This window comes from Dama dama, chromosome 3 (genome assembly GCF_033118175.1).
Source record: "Dama dama isolate Ldn47 chromosome 3, ASM3311817v1, whole genome shotgun sequence".
NCBI classification, from domain to species: domain Eukaryota; kingdom Metazoa; phylum Chordata; class Mammalia; order Artiodactyla; family Cervidae; genus Dama; species Dama dama.
In genome coordinates this window covers 24,601,648-24,628,682 of record NC_083683.1, presented here as the reverse complement: position 1 = coordinate 24,628,682, position 27,035 = coordinate 24,601,648, and the positions used below count along the sequence as shown (strand labels likewise).

Below are 27,035 nucleotides of genomic sequence, written 5' to 3'. Positions count from 1 at the left end.
GGTGAAAGTACAGTGCTGAAGCTGTCCTATAGCTGAATCACTACAGAGATTAGGAACAGAAGGTGAAAGTACAGTACTGAAGCTGTCCTATAGCTGAATCACCACAGAGATTAGGAACAGAAGGTGAAAGTACAGTACTGAAGCTGTCCTATAGCTGAATCACTACAGAGATTAGGGACAGAAGGTGAAAGTACAGTGCTGAAGCTGTCCTATAGCTGAATCACTACAGAGATTAGGGACAGAAGGTGAAAGTACAGTGCTGAACCTGTCCTATAGCTGAATCACTACAGAGATTAGGAACAGAAGGTGAAAGTACAGTACTGAACCTGTCCTATAGCTGAATCACTACAGCGACGGTTAGGAACAGAAGGCGAAATTCTGACTTTGGTTTCCTCGTCATCATTACTGCTTTAAAGCACCATTTCCCAAACAGTGTTCTATGAGATATTCACAGATGCTCTGCTAGAAAGGGGGCTCCCATGGCCCCCACGGCTGAGTGAAACAGTTAATTAAATAGGTTTCTCTGCCGCTGGACTTTTCAGAGCCTTGGAATGTGAATATAGATTCTGTTATCTCCCAGAGAGGAATAAAGAATGCATCATTACCCAGCCTTTTCCTTCCCTGATCCCCCCTAAGGAAAACCTATTAACCCTTCCTGAATGGGAAGAACACTCTCCTACCTACTAGAATAGAAAATAAAATCTTGATGTCTGCCTTCCCTCAAATTCCCACTAACTCAGCTATCTCCCCATATGAAAAAATTCAAATTCTACTACAGGTTATTTATCATAAGGCAACACTGGACATAAATAGTTGGTGCATTTGTAACACTTACATGAAAGAAAGGAACCCTCTCTTCGGTTGTACTACCCACACCTTTTCCAGAGTATGTCAAATTTACTGCATAAAGAATGAGACTGAATTTAATAACATTATTTCAAGCTTTGGGGTCAGGGCAGATGACATAAATACACTACTACAGTACTATGATATTCTGCTCCAAGACTTGGATTCAACTATGTACTTATTTCTCTCCTCACCACCCCTCCCCTGCCTTACACACACATACACACAGCACACACACACACTATTTTACAATAAAATAGCCCAGGAAGAGAAAAGCGCACAATGGCAGCGTGTTACTCCAACCACTTCTCTTTATACAACCTGCGGCTTATGGGAAGGTCAGACGTATACAAAAAGCGATGACTTTGAAACGTGTGTCATGAAACAGAGCCATTTATCAACACACCTGACAAGAAGAAGGTGAGAGTCCATTTCAGCTGGCCAGAATGATTGCTGCACATCACATTTGGAGGCAGTAAGCCAAGACAGAATGAGTATTACCAAGTTGTTATGGTAACTAAATTGTGGCTGGTTCCATCAAACATCAGCCTTCCATCGCAGGGATCGTGTTTAAAATGCACCATGAGGCAGGGTCTCTGCGCCATATGAGACAGGGCTGGCACCTTTACCCACAATAAGCCATGCCAAGAACAAACCTCACAGGAGCAGAGTAGTGGCCACCATCCAGGAGAGCTCAGCTGCCCGGCACTGATGGCTTTCACCCATTAACTCTCAGCCCTGTGACACCCCAACCTAAGGGACAACATGCTCCACCAATATATAAAGGCCACCCAGAAAGGGAATCAAAGCAAATCAACACAACAAAGGTCACAAGTAAGCACAGCTGAAAACAAAAAATCCCAGAACAGAGGTCCGGGATCAGCAGCACAGGCAGAACAGCATTTCAGCCTGAGGCTTTGGAGTCAGAGATTCAATCTGAATGCTGACCCAGCTACTGAGCACCAACACGACCCAGAGAAAGCACCCTCTTTTCACCTAAGCCTCTGTGTACTAACAAGGCAATGACTGTCAAACTGCGTAGTGGCCACAAACAGCATGGATTGTTATCCTTTGTCTGTGACTTGAGACAAGTTATTTAACTTCTCCAAGCCTCAGTGCTTTCAGCTGTAAAATAAGGATAACCTTACCTACCCTTACAGCTTCCCAGATGGTATGCCACTGGTATGCCACATGCAGAAGATGCAAGATATGTGGGTTTAATCCCTGGGCCTGGAAGATCCCCTGGAGGAGGAAATGGCAACCCACTCCAGTATTCTTGCCTGGAGAACCCCATGGACAGACAGCCTGGTGGGCTACAGTCCTAGGGCCCGCAAAGAACTGGACACAATTGAGCGACTGAGCACCCCTTCCAGTGGCCATGAACGTTGAGTAAGACCCGACCGGAACATGGTAGGAGATGAATACGTGTTACGGTTAAGGTCATCGCTGTCATTCCGGTGGCGGGAGCTGACTGCCTGTGGTAGGCAGGACAATGGTCCCCTAAAGATGGCCACATCCTAATCCCTGGGACTGAAATGGAGCCAGACCCTATGGTCCTTCCCCGCCCCCCACCCCCCACCCGCCACCAAGTCCTCCTCCTGCCTTTTGTCTGCGGTAAAACTTTAGCCAAAGAGTCAGTTCAATCAGAGAAGTGAGCAAATGTAGAAGCAAAGGAGAGCGGTCCAAGAGGACACAGCGATAGTCTCATAGTCATTAAGCGAAGTCGAGGCCTTTAGCGTCTCCTTAAGGGCCATGGACAGCATCCTGAGCCATACACTGTGACTGCCTTACATCCCAGGCACTGAAGCCCCTAACAGGGAGAAGAAGTTAACTACGTGACGGCTAGTCTGCAGCCGTGACAGAAGCCACTGCAATTCCAAGAACTGGCCTCAAGGAAACGGCAACAAACTGACTCAGGAACTGCAGATTAACTGTACTTAATCAAGATGATGCTGGTCAGACCACCATAAGACCAATTTCAAGGTGACCGTCGGAGCTAACTATACTACGTCTGCATGCAGCCCCCACCCCTCACATGTGAAAGCTCTTTCCCACTCACTGTTGGTGCAAGAGGTGGGGGTGGGGGGAGTCAGCCTTTGAACCCGATTCCCCACCCTCCCCAGCCCCCGCCTGGTTGCTCACATCCAGAATAAAGCAAACTCTCCTTTCCACTAACATGGTCTCCTTACTGGCTTTAGAGGGGTAAGCAGGCAGACCCCACTTTCAGTTACAGAACCTGTGGATACATACTCTACATGTCAATAGGAACTTTGTACCTGTGATTACACAAAAGAGTCTTGAGATGGGGAGGTTAGCCTAGATTACCCAGGGAGATCTGATGTAATCACAAGGGTCTTTACAAGGAAGAGGGAAGCAGAGGAGCCAGAGACAGAGAAGGAGATGTAGGTATTATGCAAAACGCACCACACATAACAGGCTCTGAATAAATGATGGTTGTTGAATTCTATCTGACAGATGCCAGTGACTAGAGGGACTCAATGTTTCTCAGAAACCTCAGTCATCTAGTTTTCCACTGCAGCTGATGTCTGTTACCTGTAGCAACCTGTATGCCTCCTGCCACATATCAAAGTTATAGATAGACATCATTCTCTAGCCATCCATTCTCAGATAATTGCACCTGAAATAGTCCAGATAAGTAAATGAACCAGAAAGGGAGGTACCATCAACTAAGATGCAGCTGAATTTTGAAGATGAGCAAACGTAGACAGGAATATCATTAGCCCAAGGCAATCTTGTAATTCAAAAGAGAAAAAACCCACAGTGCTTTGAAAAGAAATAACAAAAAAGCATGTCTACTCGCCTCAGGCCAGGTCTAAGACTACTGAGCCTATAAATCTGATGGCATCCATAACAAGGAACCTCCAGATGATCACGGAGAAAGGCTGACACACAAAAATTCAAGAGCCTGCTGCCCCAGTCAATAATGAGGGAAAACACAAAATCAGGAGGCTTCTCCTCTCCCGTTTCACTTAATGGCCGGTGTGGATGAGGGTTGCAATCACTTTTGGCAGATGGAATCACTCCAGATGGAAAGACAAAATATGAGCTTTTTTTTTTTAAGACACAAATAAAAAGATGAAGCCCCCAAGGAACATCCTGGGTGTGACTGTATCCTCCTCCTGCAAGGATGTGTTTGCCTGTGATCTTCTGGATATAGAGATGTGGCATGGGATTCCAGCCCAGGGCAAGTGATGGGTGGAATACACTCATGGAATGTCAGAGTTTTCAAACTGTCCTCCAGGGATCTCCTAGGATCTTTGGCTGGGTGTGTGTGAAACGGAGGGTGGGGAACTGGAACTCAGCCCCAGTCCATCTGCAAACTGAACGTTCCTTTTATATTTTGGGCCTCTTGAAGGAAAAAAAGAAAAAGAGGTTTAATAACATCTAATTTAATGCAACCATCTAATTTCACCAACAAACATGGAGAACTGAAGAGAGCTAACAAGTCAGCCCAGGACAGTCAGGTTGATGCCTGATGACCTGATGTAATTTTGAATAGCAGCTCCATAATGTGACAATAAATTATGTAGTCACCCAAGCGCAATTAAGTTACAGATTTGCCCAAGGTCCCACATTCCTGTGTGGTTCAGCCAGTATCCATTGGCCCAGCAGGTAAAGAATCCCTCTACAATGCAGGAGACACAGGTTCAATCCCTGGGTCAGGAAGATCCCCTGGAGAGGTAAATGGCAGCTCACTCCAGTATCCTTGCCTGGAAAGTCCCACGGATGGAGAAGCCTGGTGGGCTACAGTCTAAAGGGTCACAAAGAGTCAGACATGACTGACTGACTATAGCCTAGACTCACCCAGTTCCAGATCATGGCTCTTATATTATTCCTGTTACTCAGACTTAGCCTCTTATCAGAAAGAATGGTTTTTATTTGCTTTTTGCTTGTTTCACTGACAGGGGAAAGAATTCCATTATAACCTAATAGCACCCATTAGAAAAAATATAAATGATCACCAAAACGTTTTCCTTATTTTATTCTACACTGCTTCTTTGCCTTAGATATTAATCAAACACCACAGAGTCCGTTTGTATTGTCCATCTGAAAAGTTATGTTAGACTTCTGGATTTTTTTTCAGTAGCACAGACTTAAATTGAGGTATAAAAACCACCTGGGAATGACCCAGAGATGTGTACTAGAGGGAATTCTCACCATAGACAGGGTCCTTATTTCCAGATTTTCTATTTCACTCATTTGTTAATAATGCAAATAACATAAAAATTAGGAAGCTGAATGAAAAATCTGCATTCATTTTTCACATGAAATGTGAGATTTCAAGTGATTCTCTCCTTGTTCCCACAGACCAGCCCCATGAACCTTAGAGCATGTATTCACTATCTTCCATCTTCAAGCTGATCAACGTTACTGTAAGTGTCCCATGATAACTATTTACAGCCGCCACCCCTGACCCACCATGGTGGTCACTATCACTACTTTTCAGAATGTGACCGCATCTGTTTATAGTCTTCCTTATGTTGTGCCTCCCTGAAAAAAAAGGTATCGCCTCTTCCCTCAACCTTTAGGAGGACCACGTCCCATTTGGGCCATTAACATCCAAACAGGAATTTTTGTGAGCTGGGGGAAAGAGACTGCTGACACTCACTCAAGATGAGATGATGCACTGTCCTACAAATGCTGACCCAGAGACATACCTCAGCACAGCCAAGCTGCCTCCACACCCAGAGATAAACACAAGTGCAGAGACAAAAGAACAGGGGTTATGACAAGCCCCTTACCAGTATATGCACTCCGAGTATTGTATGCTCCCATTCTCAAGCAAGTGCTAAGTTGTTTACATGAGAAAATCTTGTCAACCTCTACTTCTACTACTTGACTGATGCTCATATGAAACCTTATCGGCGACAGAAGAAACACTAAACGGTAGAAGCAAGTAACAAGCACTGGAACAGCGATGAGAACAGCTAAGCACAGCTTCCAACAGTCCCAGGTCAGGAACAACGTTGCTCTCTCAACTCTCGCAGCCTTAAAAGATATTTATTCTATGTGAGCTACGGCTTCCTACTGTCATTGAGACTGCACTATAAGTAGAAGGATGGATAGGTTATTTCACCCTGGCAACTGTATTACTTCTCAATGCCCTAGTTTAAATGCAAAGATCTGGATGCAAACAAACCTGCATGCGTGTCTCCACTGCAGGACTCACCTGCGTGTGTAAATCTCTAGCCTCCCTGGGCCCCAGTGAGGTGAACTTTACCCTACTAACCATGCAAAATGATGTAAGTTGGGGGCTTCTAGCAATATCGAAAGACATATACAACTATCTGGCTTTAAAAGACCACAGAAAGGCTGCACGGTCTTCAGAGGACCAGGAAACTATCGCCATGACAAACGGATGATGTCCCCACAAAGACAGCGTGTGCCCCAGGCCTTCTGAGACTCAGGACCCCTGAAGACTTGGGGAGAAAAGGTTAGTGCACGAAGGGAAACATGGAGATTCAGGGACTCGGCAGTAGGGACAAGGAAGGAAGAAAGGCCAAAAGAATCTTCTTTTCTAAATACAATCAAACATGCCCAAATTCCTCCCAAAGTAATAAGCAACCATTTCAAAATTTGAAACGTATACAACTTTCACCTTGTCTGATGGTTTCCTCAAAGGACTATCTGTTAAGGGGGGACTATGCAGGGCTGTATACTTACAGAATTAGTCCTCCCCAGTCATTTATTTGGCAGGAAAACCTGATCTGCTTTTATATAATTAGGTGATTAAAAGTGGTGTTTGATTGAACCCTAGCTATACAAAGTGATCTTGAGCTGATTGAAGGGCACATTCAAATGCTTCTATTGACAGTGTTTGTGTTGAAGATAATATATCTTTACTCAAGGATGGGATAAACATTTCTATTTGAACAATTTCAACACCAACAATAATTACTTACTCATTCCAGAGGCGGGTTTTATTAGTCCCTTTCGAGAATAAAAAAAAAAAAAAAATGATGGTACTTTAAATCATACACTCCTGAGGAAAAAAGTGAGTAAATTATCCACAATGATCATTTATGGTGAGAATGGAAACAAAAATTACCACACCTGATTCACTGTGATGTACAAAAAGAAGAGACTACATCACGGAACTATAATTTATCATCACTATCGACTCCACAGAAGCCTGTGTCAAAAGATGAGACACACGGACCCCAAATGTAAGCAGAACTGTTTTGCAAAAGGATGTATTTGTTCATTCCATCCATGACTCCCTAATAAGCAGATCATGCTTTTTTCCCTTCAATTTTTATTACTAATTTTAAAATATGCATCCATCCCCCAATGTTGCAGATATAATTAAAGCCCTATTATGGTTGAGAATGCCCCAGAAGTAATGAGAAATAGCATCCCTACCCATTGCCTTAGCAACTACATGCCTTTCCTGATTAATTACAGATGCCAATTCAAAACTCTACACTAGCTGAGCTGGGTTCTAATTCTACTCTATCACCAATCATTGTTCTGAATTTGAATAAATCACTGCACTTTCTTCCAAGCCTCAGTTTAGCTACCTGTACATTGAAGCAAATATATGTACCATGTGCCTTCCAAATTTAAAACCATCATATGCTAAAGTACTTCAGAATAAAGCAAAAGGACTTCCTAGAGGTTGCCTATAAACAATTTGTAGAGAGGAAATGACTTACTGAATCCCATGTATTTTAAATGATACCATTTTAAACAAGTTTTTAACCAAAGTAGAAAACAGAATTTCAGCACTCTGTTACCAGGCCTCAGGGACTCTTCTATTGACTCCTGGAGATGGTCTGATCCTGGCCATGGGCGATTTTAATTTATCCCCCATCATCACAGTTAGCTATCACGGAGACTCAGCCCTTGGTCAAATCAATCAGGCCTTGTACAGAATAAAACAACTCTGAAGAGGCAGCAAATGAAACTGGTTTAGAAGTCACATAAACTGAGCAAAAATACAAATAAATAAAATACAGTAGGCTGTAAGAGCACGTAACTGCATCTCCTTCTACATAAAGTCAATCAATTAGCAGTAAATCGTTAAAACTTTACCATTCGGTTTGATCATTTTGCAGCTTCCAAAGCCTCCCCCTGCCACAGTCAGCTATGAACTGCGTTTCCACTAGAAACAGACCCTGGCAGTCCAGTGCTTTCATCCCGCTCTATTTTCTCCTCTCTCGCTCCAGCTAAGCTTTAATACCTGTGTAAAAGCAGACTCTACACTACTTGGCGACACACACAAAAAATAAAAATCCATATAACTAGGATTCTAACCGTAACCCCATTTGCCCACATGGTATTCCCATGATGCCCAAAGACACAAGCGTGTTTGCAGGCTGAAATGTAAATGGGATTATTTATTTGGTGAGCATGACAGGAGGAAAAATAAAATGCAGTGCTACAGTCTTCACAGTTAGAACTCAGTCAATTTATTGTCCACTGTCAGGGTGCTAATTTTGATCTATTCTTCCAACGTAAAACACACACACACACATACAAAGAGACTGAATATGAAGCACACAACAAAATCTATTACACAGAAAGCAGGGAAGACAAATAATGAAGCCTTTTTCTGTCTACAAGGTCATCCTTCTAATTCACGGAATTCATTTAATCCTGAGGTCCAATTCAATGTGTCCTCCTCTACAAATAAATCCATAGAGGTTCCTAACAAGAGCCCTAAGAGTAGGTTCAGAATGCATACGAGACAAGCAGCCGGGAAACTGGGGGGAGTGGTAAGCACCACAAAAGAAGCCATTTTCTGTTTTAAGTATCTTTTAGAGGACAATAAACTGCTTTACCCAAAAAATGAAACTCTAACTAAGCAAAAAATGAAACTAATAACATGCACTAGACATTAATTTTCAAGGGCTTGGATCTGTAATTTACCAACCACTTCCTTCATTAGTGGCACCAACTTATCATTAAAGACTTCTCCAGACTGTGCCTTCCATTGGAACTCATGATTCACGTGACTGGCAGAGTAACAATTATTCATCATTCAATCTATAGTAACTGCTCAGCAGGAAGGACCAAGGTCTGACTTCATCTTTGTATTACCTGTGACAGATTTTATGAGAAGTTCCAAATATATAAAAGTCCTGCTAACTAGGACTAGGGACATCTCAGTTTTCACTGGAAAGTCAGTGAAACAAAACTACTCCCAGAGAAACAAATATCATATATTAATACATATATATGGATCCTAGAAAAATGGTACTGATGAGCCTGTTTGCAGGAGAGGAATAGACACAGACATAGAGAATAAACTTGTGTACAAGTGGGAGAAGAAGGTGAGGCAAGCTGAGAGCTGCACTGAGATATATATACACTGCCACGTGTGAGACAGGCAGCTAGCGGAAGGTGCTATATAATACAGCAGCTCAGCCCAGAGCTCTGTGATGACTTAGAGATGGGATGGGAGAAGAGGGGGGATCAGGAGGGGAGAAATATATGTACACGTGTAGCTGATTCACTTGGATGTACAACAGAAACACAACATTATAACCCAATTATCTTCCAGTTAAAAAAAATAAGTCACACCCCACATCAAAAAAAAACAATTATCATGGTTATTACCTTAAAATCTTGCTACAGTAAAAGGGAGGCAAAAAACACTTTTCAAAACAGCAAAGAAAATGTAATTGTCAATTAATAAAATGCTAGATATGCTAGGAAGTCTCAGTCCATCTTTCCATTAAAACATTTGATTTTTACACTAACAGAAAGACCAATGATATATGTAATACGTCTTGGTATGCAGGAGTTCGATTGTTAGAATGCTTCTGTTTGTGAAACGCTTTGTGCTAATACTACATACACCAGTTGAAGCATTAATCTGTGTCTCATTCTGTTCAGAGAAAGATTTATTACATGTAAGTGGTTACCATCAGCTGAACTGTGATACCTAAGGATATGTGAGAGATTTTCAAGTGACCATTCAAACACACACTTCTGTGGTTATCCACATTTCACTGATCATTCCTCCACCAGGCCAGAAGAAGTCATGCCAAACTGTTCCATCATTTTGGTGCCCTAGCTTCCGCTCACATTTCTCTGAACCAACGGAGTCACGGCACGGGCAGCTCTTTCAATCTCCAAGATTCCCTATGTTCTGTTGACTGCATCATGTGAAGACGCTACCTTTCCCGATTTCGCAACACAATAATGCTGACTGTGGGGTGGGATTTCCAAAGCCTCAGCCAAATGTGGCTAATCCCAGTCAAAGCCCCACACATGCTATTTGCCACAGACTGCCTATTTTTGCTTCCTACCACATCTCATTTTCTAAGGACCCTTCCTCAGGCAGGTAAACAGGACCATCTCAGATTTCAAGACATATGTAACATTCAGCCTATGGCTTTTGGCCTTTATTACAAACTTGAAATGGCCTTCCCAGGTGGCTCAATGGTAAAGAACCTGCCTGCCAATGTAAAAGGCTTAAGAGAGGTGGGTTCAACCCCTGGGTCAGAAAGATGATCCCCTAGAGAAGGAAATGGCAACCCACTCCAGTATTCTTGCCTGGAGAATACCATGGACAGAGGAGCCTGGCGGGCTACAGCCCATGGGGTCGCAAAGAGTGGGACATGACTAAAGCAACTTAGCACATAAAACAATACATGCTGCAACTGACTTTTAAGGACCCTTTCAGTTTTCACACTAAGTTCTTGCTGGACATCTAGTCTTTATTCTTAATAAAATCAAAATGCATAGTGAATGTACACTTAATTATTGTATACTTAGTATAACAGTTGGGTTCTTTAGCAACAATAACTCACCTAATTCTCATATCGATTCTGCAACAGGGGTATATCATGCCCACTAAGCAGATAAAGAAACTGAGATGCAGAGAAGCTACATAATTTGTCCACACTCACACAACCTGCAACAAGTGTTAGCATATTGTGAAGCCTCAACTCTCAGTTGACACATGGTATTGGCACATGGCAGGGCTTCCCTGGTGGCTTAGAGGGTAAAGCATCCGCCTGCAATGCAGGAGACCCGGGTTCAATCCCTGAGGCGGAAGATGCCCTGGAGAAGGAAATGGCAACCCGCTCCAGTATTCTTGCCTGGAAAATCCAATGGACGGAGGAGCCTGGGAGGCTGCAGTCCATGGGGTCGCAAAGAGTCAAACACAACTAAGCGACTTCACTTTCCTTTATTGCTTCTGCACTGAACAATTTTTTTATTAAGATATTATAATCCTTGTATCTGCTTTCGAAGGGAATTAGACATAAGGCTCCCCTGTTTAACATTCTTCCATAATTGATACTTGCAGAGTAAAGTTCCAACTCCTTGATCTAGAATGTATACTCTTTCTCAGCTGCCTGCCCTTCCAGCTTCATCACGATGCACCCATCCCCAGCACATATTTTGCTGGTGGGGACTGACTGTACTCTAACTTTTCATGTTCCCTTATGTCTTTGTACACTTGCACAGTCACATCCCAAAACATCCTCCTCCATTGTGTCCATCTGGCAGGTTCCCACTCATCCTTCATGACTCACTTCAAGCATCTCCTCTCTGGGCATTCATCCCTGGGGCCCTGCCAGCAGGCGGAACGGTCACCCCCACTCCTGCTTTCCCAGGCCCCCTCATCACACATCTAGTATGGCTATGGAAGTTTCACATTAAAACTGTTTGTGAGTCTCTCCAGCAGTGAGATCCTTAAGAACAACTATTTTCTCTGTCATTCCTTTAGCAGTACACATGCTTCAAAGAATAAGCAGAGACGGCATAAGTGGCATTATTGGAGTTGAACAACATCACCTACATATAAGCTTTGGAATTCCAGGACTTTGTGGATGGCAAGATTGAAAAACCAGGCAGACGTTATTTACAGAAAGTCATGTCTATGTCTTAAGAGGAGTTTAGAAAAAAAAAGTACCCAACATGGAACTCCCATTGTACAGCCCCTAGACCTGTTAGCGTAGGTCCCAAGTGTGAAAGGCATGACGCTTGTAGGACCCTATGAATAACTCAGTGTGGCTGGAGTGGAAGGTGAAGGTGGCCAGAGGCAAGAGGAGGCAGAACTAGGTCCTGGAGGCCCATACGTGATGATACAGATTATATTTTGCATGAATGGTTTCCTAACTTTCATGGTTCAAATGACACTTCCTCCATCAAGCACACTGTATTTTCCCATCTGGAAGAAGCCTCCCTCCCTCCTTGATCTGCTCTTCTGCATGGACACATGTTAATTGTCCAGAGAACTAGCCACCTACCTCTTCCTTTGTATAAGGCTTACCTTACCTGCTGAGCATAAACTCATTAAGGGCAAAGTCTAGATCCTTTTTCAGGCCACTTACAACCCAAAACATAGCCCAGAGCCTAATACATTGTGGTGTGAAGAATAACACATTCCCTAGGTTCTGAAATTACTTTATAGTAAGTTCAGTAGTGTCTATAAGCATGAAAACCAATATATGATTATATATCACTGCTAAATTTTAAGACAGATTTCAAAGAAAATTTCTCTCCGGAATTCCCATTATTCTAGATCTTCATTTGGGCACAAAACTTTGAGCAACTAGCCATCTTGTTCTTGATGACACAGACATGAAGTCTTAACACAGTCTCTTGACTAGGGTACGTTGTAAGGTTGCATTTGATTCATAATCACTTTCATCAGAAGCTTAGAAGAGATTTCAGATGCATCCTACTGAAAATGTTGGGGGAGAAAAGGGTTGTGTTATGGGTAAGGGTGATGTGCTTGTGGGACAAAGAGGAGATATAGTCTTCAGTAAGAAAAAACGTTTAAAGTCACATATTTGGTCATAAATCACAGCTTAAAATCTACCACTTTTGTAGAAGAAAAAAGAAAAACAGTAACACAACCACACACCCATACCACCCGGGACCAGGCAAAGCAATACTCACTCTCCCAGCACATGAGCAAAGGAAGCAACAGGGAAATTGATGTTCCTGAAGTTTCACTTACAGATCAAGGACAGTGTAAGGTGCATGCTAGATGTTAGCATTTTAATTTGAATCAGAGCTAGCATCATCATGCTGAAACATTTCACCGAAGGTATAACCTTCAAACATGTATCAGACAACTACAGTCATTCCAGAATCATGGCATCTACTACAAGGACACAGCCTCACAACCAAATAAAACAAATACTGCCTCTTGAGTGCGAATTGGTGCCTTGTATTCTAAAGTATGCTTTATACTGTGCAGGTTATTTTCTGGGAAAATTTCAAAATACAGAGACTTTGCCCTGGAATCTGCTATGAGAAGGAGCAGAAGATGGACATTTCTTCCTCACTTAACGTAATTAAATGGGTGAGAATGGGGGTCCGTGGCCGAGCCCAAGGTATGCAGCCTTTGTGCTGAAACATTTATCCCAGATGCCACCTCCCTTGGAGTCACACGAACACTAGAGACTTGTAATGTAGGGGAAGGATTTCTCAGAGCCAGAAGGAAGAAGCAACCCCACTGCCACATTCACAAAATCACCCTGTGGTATTTCTTCCCCTCCAACCCCAATACAGGTAGGAGGGACAGGAGGCAGCTGTCATCAAGGACCATGAACATTTATACGGTACTTCAGAGTTTGAGTCCCTCCATATATGTTACTTTAATCTAAATCAAGGTGAACTGAGGTCCACGGGGGCCAGTTGACCAGAGTCATCATCAACCAGTGTAAGGTCCATAATACAGGCAACAGACATGCATACAAAGAAATCACCAGAGCCTCAAGTATTCAGATGAGAACAACGAAAAGACTTTCCTCCTAAGAATTCTTCATCATACGGTACTTCAGAGTTTGAGTCCCTCCATATATGTTACTTTAATCTAAATCAAGGTGAACTGAGGTCCACGGGGGCCAGTTGACCAGAGTCATCATCAACCAGTGTAAGGTCCATACAGGCAACAGACATGCATACAAAGAAATCACCAGAGCCTCAAGTATTCAGATGGGAACAACGAAAAGACTTTCCTCCTAAGAATTCTTCATCCCATGATTAATTCAAACACCGTAAGGTCATCCAGTTAAAACATCAAGATTTTCAATTTCTTTTACGGGCTCACAATTCCTAAGTGCAATTCATAATCTAAAAAGCTCTGCAAATCGAAAGGTTTCTCACAACTAGACCTGAAGTAAAAAAGTAAGGTTATAGTCATTATCTCACTGCATCAGAGTTACTCAGTGTTAGTCGCTCAGCTGTGTCCGACTCTGCGACCTCATGGACTGTGTAGCCCGCCAGGCTCCTCTATCCATGGAATTCTCCAGGCAAGAATATTGGAGTAGGTAGCCATACCCTTCTCCAGGGGATCTCCCCAACCCAGGGATCAAACCTAGGTCTCCTACATTACAGGCAGACTCTTACCATCTGAGGCACCAGGGAAGCCCATATTAGTTTTGTACCACTGCTGTAATAAGTTACCACAAATGTAGTAGCTTAAAAAATTTATTGTCTTACAGTTCTGGAGTCCAAAGGTGCGAAAGTGGACTCACTGAGCCAAAACCAGAGTGTCAGCAGGGTGGCGTTCCTGTCTGGAGGCTCCAGGTGACAATCTGTTTCCTTGCGTTTGCTGACTTCTAGAGGCCACCTGCATTTCTTCACCCCAGCCCCTTGCTCCATTTTCGAAGGCAGCCAGGTAGCATCTTCTGTTTCCATCACCGCACCTCCTCCTCCCACCACAGCTGGGCAAGGTCCCCTGCTTTCAAGGACCCTTGTGATTACACGGGGCCCACACAGACCATCCAGTATCGTGGCCTTATCTCACAGTCCTTAAACCTTAATCACAAATTTCAAGTCCTCTTGGCCATGAAAGGTGATGTATTCACAGGTTCTGGGGATCAGAATGTGGATATTTTAGGAAGGGGGCATTATTCTGTCCACTACTCTCACTCATTCTGAATATTCAAGGATTTTCTTACAGAAATAGTCATATGTTACGTCAAGAGAAGCTGTCACAGGTCACACTGGGTTTGTTACATGATATATACACATATACATACACACACACATACACTCCTGTCTTTCTAAAACATGAGAAAGTGCAAATTCTGAAATGTTTCTTATCCCTAGGCTTTCAGATAAGTGACTGTGACCGTACTATGATGAATCTGTCCAGTTGGATCTCTCCCTCCTTATCAGGAACTCCTCTGTCCACCCCTTTCAAAGAAGGAATTGCTCTTCTAGTAGGTCAGATATAAAAACAATGACTGGAGTTTAATTATGAGTGAGCAGGGTCACCATGCTTTAAAGACAACAAAACCAAGATCTAGTCCCACTCTCTTTCTCCTTCCTAGTTTTATATTATTTTTAAGTTGAAATTAGGACCCCTCTTGGGACATGATCATTTCTTTCTCTTCCTGACTTCCTTCCCAAACTGCAGCTAGACCAGAACATATCAAGACTAAATACATATATATTTGGACTTAAGCCAGAGTATGTGCTCCAACCACTTCTTTCCAAAGAGCCCTGTATCAAGGGTAATTGGCCCCAGCTCAAGCAATTAATAAAGTGGTATTCTGATTACCATTTGGCTGCTATTGCCTGCATTTATCTTCCCTGGGGGCCCTGCACAGGGACAAAGGTAATTGACAGAACAGATTCAGGTATGTCTGGGATTCTAACATACTATCTAATCCCCACCTCAATTCTTAAAACATGCAATTAGCAAGCACAAATATCAGAAAATTTATTTAAACATTCATAAGATGCATTTCCATTCTGGCATACACACACACACACACACATATATATTTCCCAAGTATGATACAGACATTTGCCCTATAGGGAATACACTGAACAGACATGACTAGCTAGTCAGTTAAAAAATAGGTAATGGCAGAATTTCTAATACAAGTTCCTGTGACATTATTGAGTTTATCTGCTGTAGGCAGAAAAGCCTTTGTGGTTATTGAGGCCACACATAGGAGACCTTCAAAAGAGTATTAGCATTCATTAACAGTGTAGAACTCAGGATAACTCTCAATTATGGTAACATAATTTAACTGGATTTTGTGTTGAGTGCAGCCTAACCATAACTTGTAAAGTTCACCATAAATAAGCAACTAAATACTCTGAAAAAAAATTTTAAATTAATTAAGCACATTCCAACTTCCTCTAGGGCAAGGACCTTCTCTTATTCATTTCTGTGCCCCTGTTATCCTCATCACAGTACGGAAAGTAATTAATATATACCTAAAGCTTTCTCTTATAAATCAAGCTTACTTTATAGGGTAAATTAAAGCCACATCAAGTGTGCAAAGAACATAAAACAAGCGCATGAGTCACATTATCCAACAAAAACAAAAACCTGCTTAGCAGAAGACATTTATGAAAACATTCCCAGACTCTCTACACATCTGCCATATAGCCTTTTCACTGGCAATGAATAGTAGTTTAATTTCTACATTTTCAAAAAGAACAGAAAAACCAGACATGTTGCTTATCCTCAGTTCTAAAGGTAGTTCTTATCACACACTGTGCTCAAACATAAAAATATCAAGAAGAGCTAGCGACTTCATTATTTTTCTCCTGAGGCTTGTGATGCAACTCATTTGTGATGTCTTGAAAACTAATTCTAATTTCTGAACATCTACTTACTGGTTTTCCTAAGCCATCCCAGGAGACATTTGTTCAAATAGCAAATGCACATACCAAGGACCAAAAAAAAAAAAAAAAAAAAAATCAATTTCAATTCCCAGAGAGCATGATATTGGTACAGGTCAGTGAACACCATCATTGTTTTATACTGAGATAAACTTGGGTCTGAAAACATTCTCAGAGGCAAAAGAATCCTACCTGACAAATTAAAAAGCAAATGTACTAAAACTTTAAGCTCCAAAGCATAAGACTAATGGCTCATTTATGAAAATAATATTCACGCCAATATAAAGGCTCGAAAACCCTACTTATTAGTTTTCTCCAAGTGCCTAATATCTACCAGTACGTGTCAGTCGCTCAGTCATGTCCGACTCTTTGTGACCCCACGGACTGTAGCCTGCCAGGCTCTTCTGTCCATGGAATTCTCCAGGAGAGAATACTGGAGTAGTGGGTACCCATTCCTTCCCCAGGGGATCTTCCCAACCCAAGGATTGAACCCAGGTCTCCAATTCAGTCACCCTTTAAATTTTTATGGGATGATAATTTATGTAGATAGCATTAAACAGATCCATGAAGTAAAAAGTGAGGTTATGGTCTTTTTTTGGTTTTCTAAATCATGTCATTTTGTATGCACCAAAATGTCATAGTTCTATAGAATCTTTTATATCTATAGTAATATACAATTTTTAGATTCCCTTAAATTTATGAGAAAAAAGTTGGATATGTACAACCCAGAACCACGCTTAAGGAGGGAAGTGAAGTGAAGTTGCTCAGTCGTATCCAACTCTTTGTGACCCTATGGACTGTAGCCCACCAGGCTCCTCCACCATGGAATTTTCCAGGCAAGAATACTGGAGTGGGCGGCCATTTCCTTCTCCAGGGGATCTTCCTGACTCAGGGATCGAACCTGGGTATCCTGCATTGCAGACAGATGCTTTACCATCTGAGTCTAACAATAGTCACAAAAGACCAGAAGTGCAGACAAATTCATGAAGAACGGCTACATTAGGTAACATTACCAGGGCCTCATCAGGGCATATTTTATTTGAGGCACTTTAATCTTGCCTAGTTCAGAAGATAACAAAAGAAAACTTCTATGGCAATGAAAGCCAAAATTTTAAATGTCTTTCTGTGTGTCTCAGGGTCAGGGGAACTCTCTGGGGGATAACCTGAAAGTAAACTAGGGAATCTTAGGTGGCTCAGTGGTACCGAATCTGCCTGCCAAAGTAGGAAACATGGGTTCAATCCCCAGGTTGGAAAGATCCCATGGAGAAGGAAATGCAACCCACTCCAGTATTCTTGCCAGGAAAATCTCATGGACAGAGGAGCCTGGCAGGCCATACTCCATGGTGTCACAAAAAGTAGACACAATTGAGCACACACACGCTGAAAGTAAACTACAATACTAGCTCAGAGTTTACCTGAGCATCAGCTAAAGCACGTCCCAGTCCTCAACCTCAGCCCCACTCTCTTAAACAGATACATTGCCAAATGGAAGTGCTGAGATTAGGTTCCAGGTGAGCAATTAATGAAAGAAGAGACACCATGCCTTCTGCCCTCATTTAATTATGGATAATGTCCACAGAAGATTCATTCTGAGTTAAAAGTTTAAAAGGAAGCTAGGATGCCAGAAATTCACTGTGCTAAATGCAGATTTAAACAGCAGTCTCACAGCAAGAACTCTACTAACTGATGCTTCTACCTATAGAACAATCATAACTATTTATATACTAACAATCTTGAGGCAGTTTAAGGTTTTTATAGAGTTGCTGCATAACAAATTACTCCAAAACTTGGCCGTTTCAAACATTTAATAACTCATGTAGTTCCTATGGGTTATGAATTCAGAAGCAGCCTAGCTAGGTGGTTCTGGTTTGTGATCCCTCAAAAGGATACAATCAGTATGTTACCCAGGACGGCAGTCATCTGAAGACTTTTACCGGGGCTAAACACCCTCTTCCAAGGCTGATGATGCTCCATGTGGTTGGTAAAGCAGTGCTGGCTGGCAGCAGAAGGCCTCCCTGCCTTGCCACAGGAATCTCTATGGCCGGCTTGAACATCCTCACAACATGGTAGCCAGCTGCTCCCAGAATGAGTCATCCCAGAGAGCAAGGCACAATGTCTTTTACGACTTAGCCACACCCATCACATCCACCATATTTCACTGGTCACAGAGAAACACCCTGTACATGTGGGGAAGTAACAAGAGAATGAATAGCCAAAGGCAAGAATCACTGGGGACCATCTTGGAAGCTGGCTTTGACTATCTTAAAATAAGCTTCCAAATGAAAGACAATGCTCAGTACAGTTTTAGAACTGTCTATTATAGCTCAATTTCTTTTAAAAATTTTTTTCTTTGCCACTCTGCATGGCTTGTAAGATGTTAGGTTCCCTGACCAGGGAGACTAAACATGGGCCCTTGGCAGTGAAAGCACAGAGACTTATCCACTGGACCACCAGAGAATTTCATCTTAAATATGGTAATACGGGATCAATCCTACTGGATAACATCTTTTGAGTGCATGCTTAGTAATGTATGACTCTTTGTGACCCCATGGACTGTAGCCTGCCAGACTCCTCTGTCCATGGAATTTTCCAGGCTAGAATACTGGAGTGGGTTGCCATTTCCTCCTCCTGGGGATCTTCCCAACCCAGGGATCGAACCGTATCTCCTGCATCGGCAGGTGGATTTCTTACCACCATGCCATGTGGGAAGCCCTAACTTCTTTGAGGGAGACATTTAATAAATGTCTGTTGAACCAAACTAATCCCAGCACATTGCTCATGTATCATTTTGTTCACCTGCCATTAAATTCTCAGTGTTATAATAACCCCATCACTTTAGTATCAATATTCCTGACAATAGTGTCAATATTATTTAAAAGCAGATATTCTGGATTCTCAAAACCAGAGGGAATCAGAATTTCCATGGTCTGAGAATCACAGAACTAGGAAGGATCTTAAGAGGTTGTTACCTAATTTGTTGCAGTTGAACGATGAGTCCTTGGAAAGCCATTGTACTGTCTTTTCTACTTTGGTTTTTAACTTTTTTCATTATGGAAAGTTTTGGAAAAAAAAGAGGTATACTAACCCAATATATTCACTTTGCAGATGAGAACAACCTTTCAATATGTAAAGAAATTGACCTAGTCAATGCAGCTCTTTATACTGGAGCTCACAAAGGAAAAAAAGAAGGATGAAACAAATCTTTAAACAACATTTTCTCATCAATGAGACTTCAAGCGACTTCATACAAAAAAATTATTCAGCAACCTTCTTTAGCAAAAGTTTGGAGCTTTATGATTACATTAGGGTAATAAGAGCCAGGTGTGGCTTGTGAGTAAACAGCTCTGTAAACTGAAGCATAACATAAGTCTTAACGTTTGTCAGCTTTCTAAGCTGATGTAGTTTAGTACTACTGGAGCTAATCCTGATCGCGAGTTTCAATTTGTGAATTTTTTAAAAATCCCATGGCTAATGTTGATACTGAATATAAAATAAGCTTTTCTGGAAATAAGGAGAATTAAACCCTCCCAAATAAATGTATTCTTATCACCCAGGCACCTGGTCATTATTTTCAGCTTGAAATTGCCGGGAAAAGCTAAAGTGGGAGGTTGGGGTGGGGTGGGGTGGGGGGAGCAAGGAAAGCACACAGCTCTTCTGTGGACAAATATTATAAAGCACATTCAGACTCAGAAGGAAAAGTCTCAACAGAAAAAGAACTGGACTTCTGATAATGTCGCTGTTGTCAAAATGGAACAATAATAATGAATGAATGTGTGCTACATGCCAGAAGCCGTCCTCAGTATTATTAGCAACACCCTCTTCCAGTTAGTCCTTACAAAAAATCCTTCAACAATTGTTTTACAGAGAAGGAAACTAAGACTCAGATTAGGAAAAGTACCAAAAGTAACCTAAATAGTAAGTGCCAGAGCTGGGATTCAAATCCCAACGCAGTCTACTCGAGAAGCTACATCTCCAAGCGCTATGCAATACTGCCTTAAAATTTAGCAATATAATCAGACAGCCATGGTGTCTGATTCTATCTTAATAAGGTGGCCTAAGATGGAGTTCAGTAGAATAAATGTTTCTTTTGATTGGGGAAAAAAACTAATGGTATGATTTTGTGGTCATGCTTGTAACGGTAACACAAGCATGTAAAAGGAACCATTTCTTCCTCAACGCTACGCCTTCAAACCTACCAAAAGCCACCAAGTAAGACTGGAGATTTCGATGGTGCTTCCCAGTAGAAAAAAAATGAAAGCTGGACATGAGTTCTGCATATAGATATCTACAAAGAAAGACTTTAAAATATAGAAACTTTTTTTCAAATCTTCTTGACTGTAATATGAACTGTTCTCTATCACTTATCAAAAATGCTGACTTTCCAGTCTTCTCTCTAGAAAACTCTGGCCCTATGTTGCTGGTAGTGTTTCCAGGCCTTGATATCTCCAGGTCCCTGTTAACCAAAGAAGCACAACCAGCAACGGTCCCAACTGCCACGGCTCTTATGAAAATGTTGCACAGATTAACAAAAAGAGGAGCACTGTATAAACATTGTATAATGAACAAGCAGCTTTTAAATTCTTACAGGGACCAAGCTAATTTTAAAAATTATAATATTTGGAAAAATACAATAGTAAACAGATATAATTATAAAGACCTGGAGCTTAAAAAGAAAAAAAAAAAAAGACCATTGAGTTACATAACCAACTTGAGCGATGCACTGAATTCAGAATCTATGTTACTGCAGTACTTGTCTTGAGACTTCATCTGGGCCAGAGAAGGACGACCCGTGGAAACTCCACCACCTGAGGCACATATCACATATTACTGTTGACAGCCAGACTTGGGAGGAAAAAATGTCTCTGCAGAAAGCTCAGGGGATTTTTCATACCCTGAGGTCCACTTAACCTAATAGAAAATTACTTTTTTGTTACAAAATGAAGGAGGAAAAGAGGAGATCTTAAATGGTTAAAAAAAAAAAACAAGAAATTTACCCTCACTTGCATTCATGTAACTAAAAAGGGTGAAACCTGCTGGGATTATTCAGCATATTCAATTATATGATTACTCACTGGGCACTGACTACCCATACCCACAGAACAGAGAGATGTATTTGCCTTTTCCTGAATGGAAGGAAATATTCAGCACCATTACACATATCTCAATGGTATAAGGAAATACTTCCTTTCTTGAGACAGAAGTCTTGTCTGTTGCCTCTGAACATGTGCGTGTGTATTTTAGCATCCACCACTTCTACACATGTACACTTGTATGTATATAATTATGTCATATTCACATATATTTGAGAATTCAAAAAAACAAGAAAAAGATCACTATGCCCATTTTTCTTCTGGAAGAAAAACAAAGCTAAGTGACATCTGTGAACAAGGAAGCCACTCCAAGAAGCACTCTGTGACACAGTGAGAAGGGAGAATATAACCTTGGCCTCTTGGCTCCTATTTACAAACACACCTCCCCGACTCAACATTTTAAAGTTGACAATGTCTCTCAGGTTTGATTGGGTGCTATTCTCACCCTAATTATCCTAGCTATGCACAAAGCTATGCACCTCTTTATAAACACTTTTAAATTTAAAAATATAACTCACTTGTTTTCTGAGAATTTTAGAACATTCAAGTGAATAAGGAGCTAAGGGGAATTGCAAAGGAGGGAACTATTATTCTGACTAAAGTCAAAAACGTAACGCCAGTCCAAACCAAGGAGGCAGCACACTCTTCCTATCAAGTTCCTGAATGATGACAAAGTGTGGATATGGGTCCACACTTCAGCTTCCACCCAGGAAAACCATTTCCTGTTGCCATGGGTTACAAGGATGAGTCACTTGCAGCCCTCCAGACAACTTGAGAGATGTCTTATACCAATGTCAGAATTAACTAAATATATTCCTGGTAATTAGTAGTGCTCAGCAATACAGTCTGCTAAAATATCAGATCAAAAATATCTATTAATCCCTCGAGATGAAAATGGGGACTTGAGATAAGTAAACTTGAGGGATATTTTTCCTATTTTAAAACAGATAACATCCCCAACCTTTCATTAAGTGATCCATATAAACATGCAATCACAAGGAGGAGAAAACAGTTTTAGGATCAATGTACTATAAATAAGAGTAATTTATGTCTTGTCACTAACATACCTTTTAACCTCAAATCACACAGGCTTAGAACAGGCTTTATAGTAAATCCTTTACACACACACACACACACACACACACACATGAGCAATCACATCAAAACATTCAATGTCCAGGAGGACATGCTATCTCTTAAACTAAGAACAACAACAACAAAAATGAACATTTTATTGTATATACAATTAAATGCACATTCAAGTTTCAAGCAGCGTGCTAGGAGAATCTTGTAAAATGTGTCAGGAGCAACCCACCCAACCCAAAGGATGCCAAAAATCAGAAGTCAGGTGCAAACAATCACATAGGACCATTATTATTATCAGCATTCACTAGAAGAAGAAAACATCATAGGGAAAAAAACGTGCTTTTCAGATATCACTGGCAAGGAGATCTAAGTCTTTTGTAAATATTCATCTAAACTGCATAAATACGACCCCAGGTCCGAAAAGTATTAGGTACAGATTTAAGCAGAGGAAAATCCATTTAAAACAGCTGCAGCTTCTTAATTGGCTAAAAACAAAGACACTGTGAGGTGGCATGGTAATATTTATCTTTGGTTTCGGTATAGTTTCCATTGTACCAGTAGTTTCTCTTCTTCCTGATTCATTCTCTGCTCCAAGATCCTTTATTCTATATTAAAAGTTGAATTTAAAAACATGTGTGCAGACAAAGGCAAAGGAGGCAAGGGGGGGCTCTCTAAAAACTGAGACCTTTTTCGGTATAAACTATGAACGCCACTGAAACAGTGGAGGAAAATCATTGCTTAACATTGTTTTCACCCCTGAAATATTTTGACCTCAGAAAAACTTGAGAGCATAACACGTAGATCTTTTTGAGAAACAAAGGAAATCCATATAAATCCTATTTCTGGTAAAAATTGAAGTCATCCTCTTTTTCTTTGTTTTCACATGATACAGACATCTTAAGTTTCAAAGAAAAATAAAACCATGGTGAAAATCACTTCAACATAAACAAGGCTGAATGGGTTCTATACTACATAGGGGCTCTGTTTTCAAGTAAGTTTTAACTTATACCTAGCGAGTATGGTTACACACATGCTAAGAACCAAAAGCAAAAGTCTCATTTTACTGTATTTTCATGTCTTCAGAACTGAAGTCTGAATCTAGTTATGTATTTTACACTAGAGTTGCTATGCTTTTTCTATTCTTTGGCAGGTTTCAATGTCCTGGCCCCCTACTTTCTTACCCAGCCTGGAGTTTTGGAAGCAAGGCTCTGAACCTTAGTTATGCTCTATCTACTCATTGTGGGGACGAAGAAGCGCAAAACCGAATGAGGTTTAAAGAGGAGATAATTAAGGTAATAGAAGTTGCATGTTCCTAATCAACTGGGAGAAGAAAAACACACACCTGTCTCTCGGTTCTCCTAAAATATCAAAGAGGGGAAAGGGAGTATCAGTCTGAGAGGGAAGTTCCTCTAGAATAAAACTAGGGTTTTTTTTTTTTTTTTTTAAGATAGATTTCTTTACACCCTTGGCTTATGTGGATTTAAAACATAAGCAGTCCTTACAATACACGTCCTCCTGCGAGCACCGAAGCGAGCTGCAGAACTCTGATTCTGACATACAGACGCCCAGCTCAGAACGCATTTCTGCAGAATCCAGGGAGATCAATAGACTCAGGAAACAAATATGTTGATGGATGAAGACGAGTCGGAAAACGACCAGTTTGAGGTGGCCACGCTGCAGGTTTCACCGCTCTTCCCATGTTGGCAAAACCAAAGGTTACAAACCATCCCCCTTTCTTTTAAGAGGGAAAGGAGACAGGGAAACGAGAGGAGGGGGAAACAAGAGATAAGGAAGGGAAGATAATGGAGCCAACGATGAGAAAAGGAAGAAAGAAACGGCAAGGGGGGAAGAGAAAGAGAGAAACCCGGAGAGGGGCGGGGGAGTAAGAAGGAGAGATATGATGCATGGACGCTCGCCAGCCACCCAGCCGAGCGCTCCATCGCCCCCCAAGCCTGCGTCCCTCGCTCGCCCGTCTGGAGACGCGGGGCTCCCCGGGACCGCCGCCCTGGGGCTGACAGCCCTCCCCGCGACCCCTGCCCGGCGCACCCAGCGCCCAAATGCCCAAAGTAGCCCGCCGGAGCCCAGCCACCCGAGCCCGCCACTCCCTGGACCGCGCTGGCCGCCCACCCCCGCCCCTAGTTCTCCCCGCGCCCCCATCACTAGTCTCGGGGAAAAAGCCAGCGAGAGCGCAGAGATGGGGAAATCAAAAAGAGGAGAGGAGGGGGCGACCAACAAAAAATTAGACACATATATATACGATTATATTTAATATATATATTTAAATAACGTGCTCGTGGGTCCTGGAGGAGCAGCAGGGGAGGAGACCCGTGGAAGGCACCTGGGAAGGAGCACGCTGTTGCAAATACCCCGGGCTGCGTGGGGCTGGGCGATTGTCCACAAAAGGAAGTTTAGAGCGAGCGCAGCCGTTTGCCAGGGCAGAGGACGAGATCCGAGCGTTACCTGACTGAGGTCGAGCCGGCGGGCCGCGGAGATCCTCAGGTTTGCGATCCCGAGCCACTTGATCAGGTTACTATGGAAATCGTTTTAAGGAGGAGGGCGGAGGGGAAAGCCAGCAGCCAGGCACATCCTCGTCACCCCCGAAGGGAGCCGCTGGGGCCGCCGAGCGCGAGCGCGGGAGCGGGACCGGGCGCGGCGCCTCTGCCGGCCCGGCTCGCTCTTTCTTCGCTCCTCGGCCGGGCCGCGCCTCCCCGCCCCGCGCCGCCGCCGCCGCCGAGCAGCCCGCGGGCTGAGCGAGCCCTCCGCGGCGCGCAGCCGGGAGCGGGAGCGGGCGCGCGAGCGAGCCGCCGCCTGCCGGCCTGGGCGCCGGGCGGCGCTGTCTCCCGGCCGCGCAGCTGGAATTTAAAGAGACAGGCGCGGCGCGAGGTCGGGGCCGCGGCCCGGGAGAGCGGCACGCCGGGCGCCCGCCGCCTGCGCCCCCGCCCAGCGGCCCGAGCCAGCCCTGCGAGGAAAGTTTTCTGCGGGGACGACGCGCGGAGCGCCTGAAACCGGCCCCGGCCTCCTCTCCCGAATGCGCAACACAGGCTGCAAGCAGAGTAAGAGGGATTTTTTTTTTTTTCCCCTCCCTGGGAGACTAGCAGGGAAATGATTTGTATGCTCAACAAGTCATGCACCTATTTTCAGCCGCGCTCGTTTCCGTCCTTGTGCAGCGACTTTTTTCAATGAAAGCACCGAGAGACAAATGGAGGGGGTCACTCCTCATTTTATGTCAGACTCTAAGCAGACACGCATGGGTTTGGAAGGAAGGTGGTGGCGGGAAGATATAGCTGTCAAATATCTTGAAAAAAATAATTTTTATTTTTCTCCTCCTCTCAGCTAGCGAAGCATCTCCTTTTCCCTTCCCTTCCCAGCCGTGGAGAATACGCATGAGGGTAGAATCCAACCTCTGGTCCAGCATGATCCGACAAATTGCATTCCTGCCGGCACCTTTTCTCTACAGCGATGGATGTGTCTATCAGAAAGAAACATCTAGTCTGGCTGGCCCTCTTCAATGCCTAGCGGAAAACCAGTTTTCAATGGGCAGTTCTGTCACTGCTATTGTAAATAAAGCTCAGATTTGTGCTATTCCCAACATACAGCCCAGGCAGAATGTGTTTATAAATTACATGGTTTAATGCCATCATGGATGTACGAGTACCAGAGAAATTATGATCTAATTTATTTTACTATTCTAACCACTACCTTTCACTGCTTTGTATATAGTAAACAGCCATTGTGGTACAGTTCCACAATGGGCGATAAAAAACAAGGAGACCCTCCCTGTGGTCTTGTCCAAATCAATCAAGCAGATTTCACAGTTACTCTTGCAAAGGGTAGCAGATAGTCCATAAACAGGGAGGGCATTCTATTGGGTTGGTAGAATGTATTGTCCGAAGGAATGAATCTAGTCAGTCTAGATTATCAACACCTTGTGGGCAGGAGACATGGATACTTCTCTTAGACCTTATACATTCTCAGGAGCCCAGCACTGAGTAAGGATGCTACATTCTAACTCAAGAGTCTTAAATTTCTTCCCTGTCTCTCCCTATGGACTTACCTCCAGTACTGACACCTGTACCTTGCATCCATCATGCTCTCTTTTACCCTGCTTCCAGAGTGAGCCTGCGATAAACAATAGTCTTATCTAAATCCTCCCATGGTTCCCCATTTCCTTCAGGGAAATAACCAAATTTTTTACTGTGGCATAGTATAGGGTTTCTCAAACTTTATCATGCATCAAAATGATAACCAGATAACCAAAATTAAAGACTTCTAGACCCTGTATTCCTGTTCAACTTTTCCTCTTTAATGGGTCAAGGGTGGGGCAGCAGAATTTGTAGTCCTGACAAGATCCCAGCTGATGCTGTGGATCTGGGACCCATCCTTTTAAAACCATCTTTTATGATGTAGGCCTGCCTACTCCTGCTGCTTCATCCT

At 42.7% G+C, this 27,035-nt stretch overlaps 1 protein-coding gene across 4 annotated transcripts in view; it reads right to left on the bottom strand.

Annotated features, from left to right (window-relative positions):
* The window catches only part of NAV3 (neuron navigator 3), an 883,898-nt gene extending 858,748 nt beyond the window's left edge, over window positions 1–25,150 (bottom strand). For all 4 annotated transcript variants that reach the window (XM_061124990.1, XM_061124999.1, XM_061125026.1 and 1 more), the window contains exon 1: window positions 25,062–25,150. The gene's annotated coding sequence lies outside the window, so the exon portion shown is untranslated. The remainder of the gene's footprint in view (window positions 1–25,061) is intronic.
* Window positions 25,151–27,035: the final 1,885 nt, after the last annotated feature.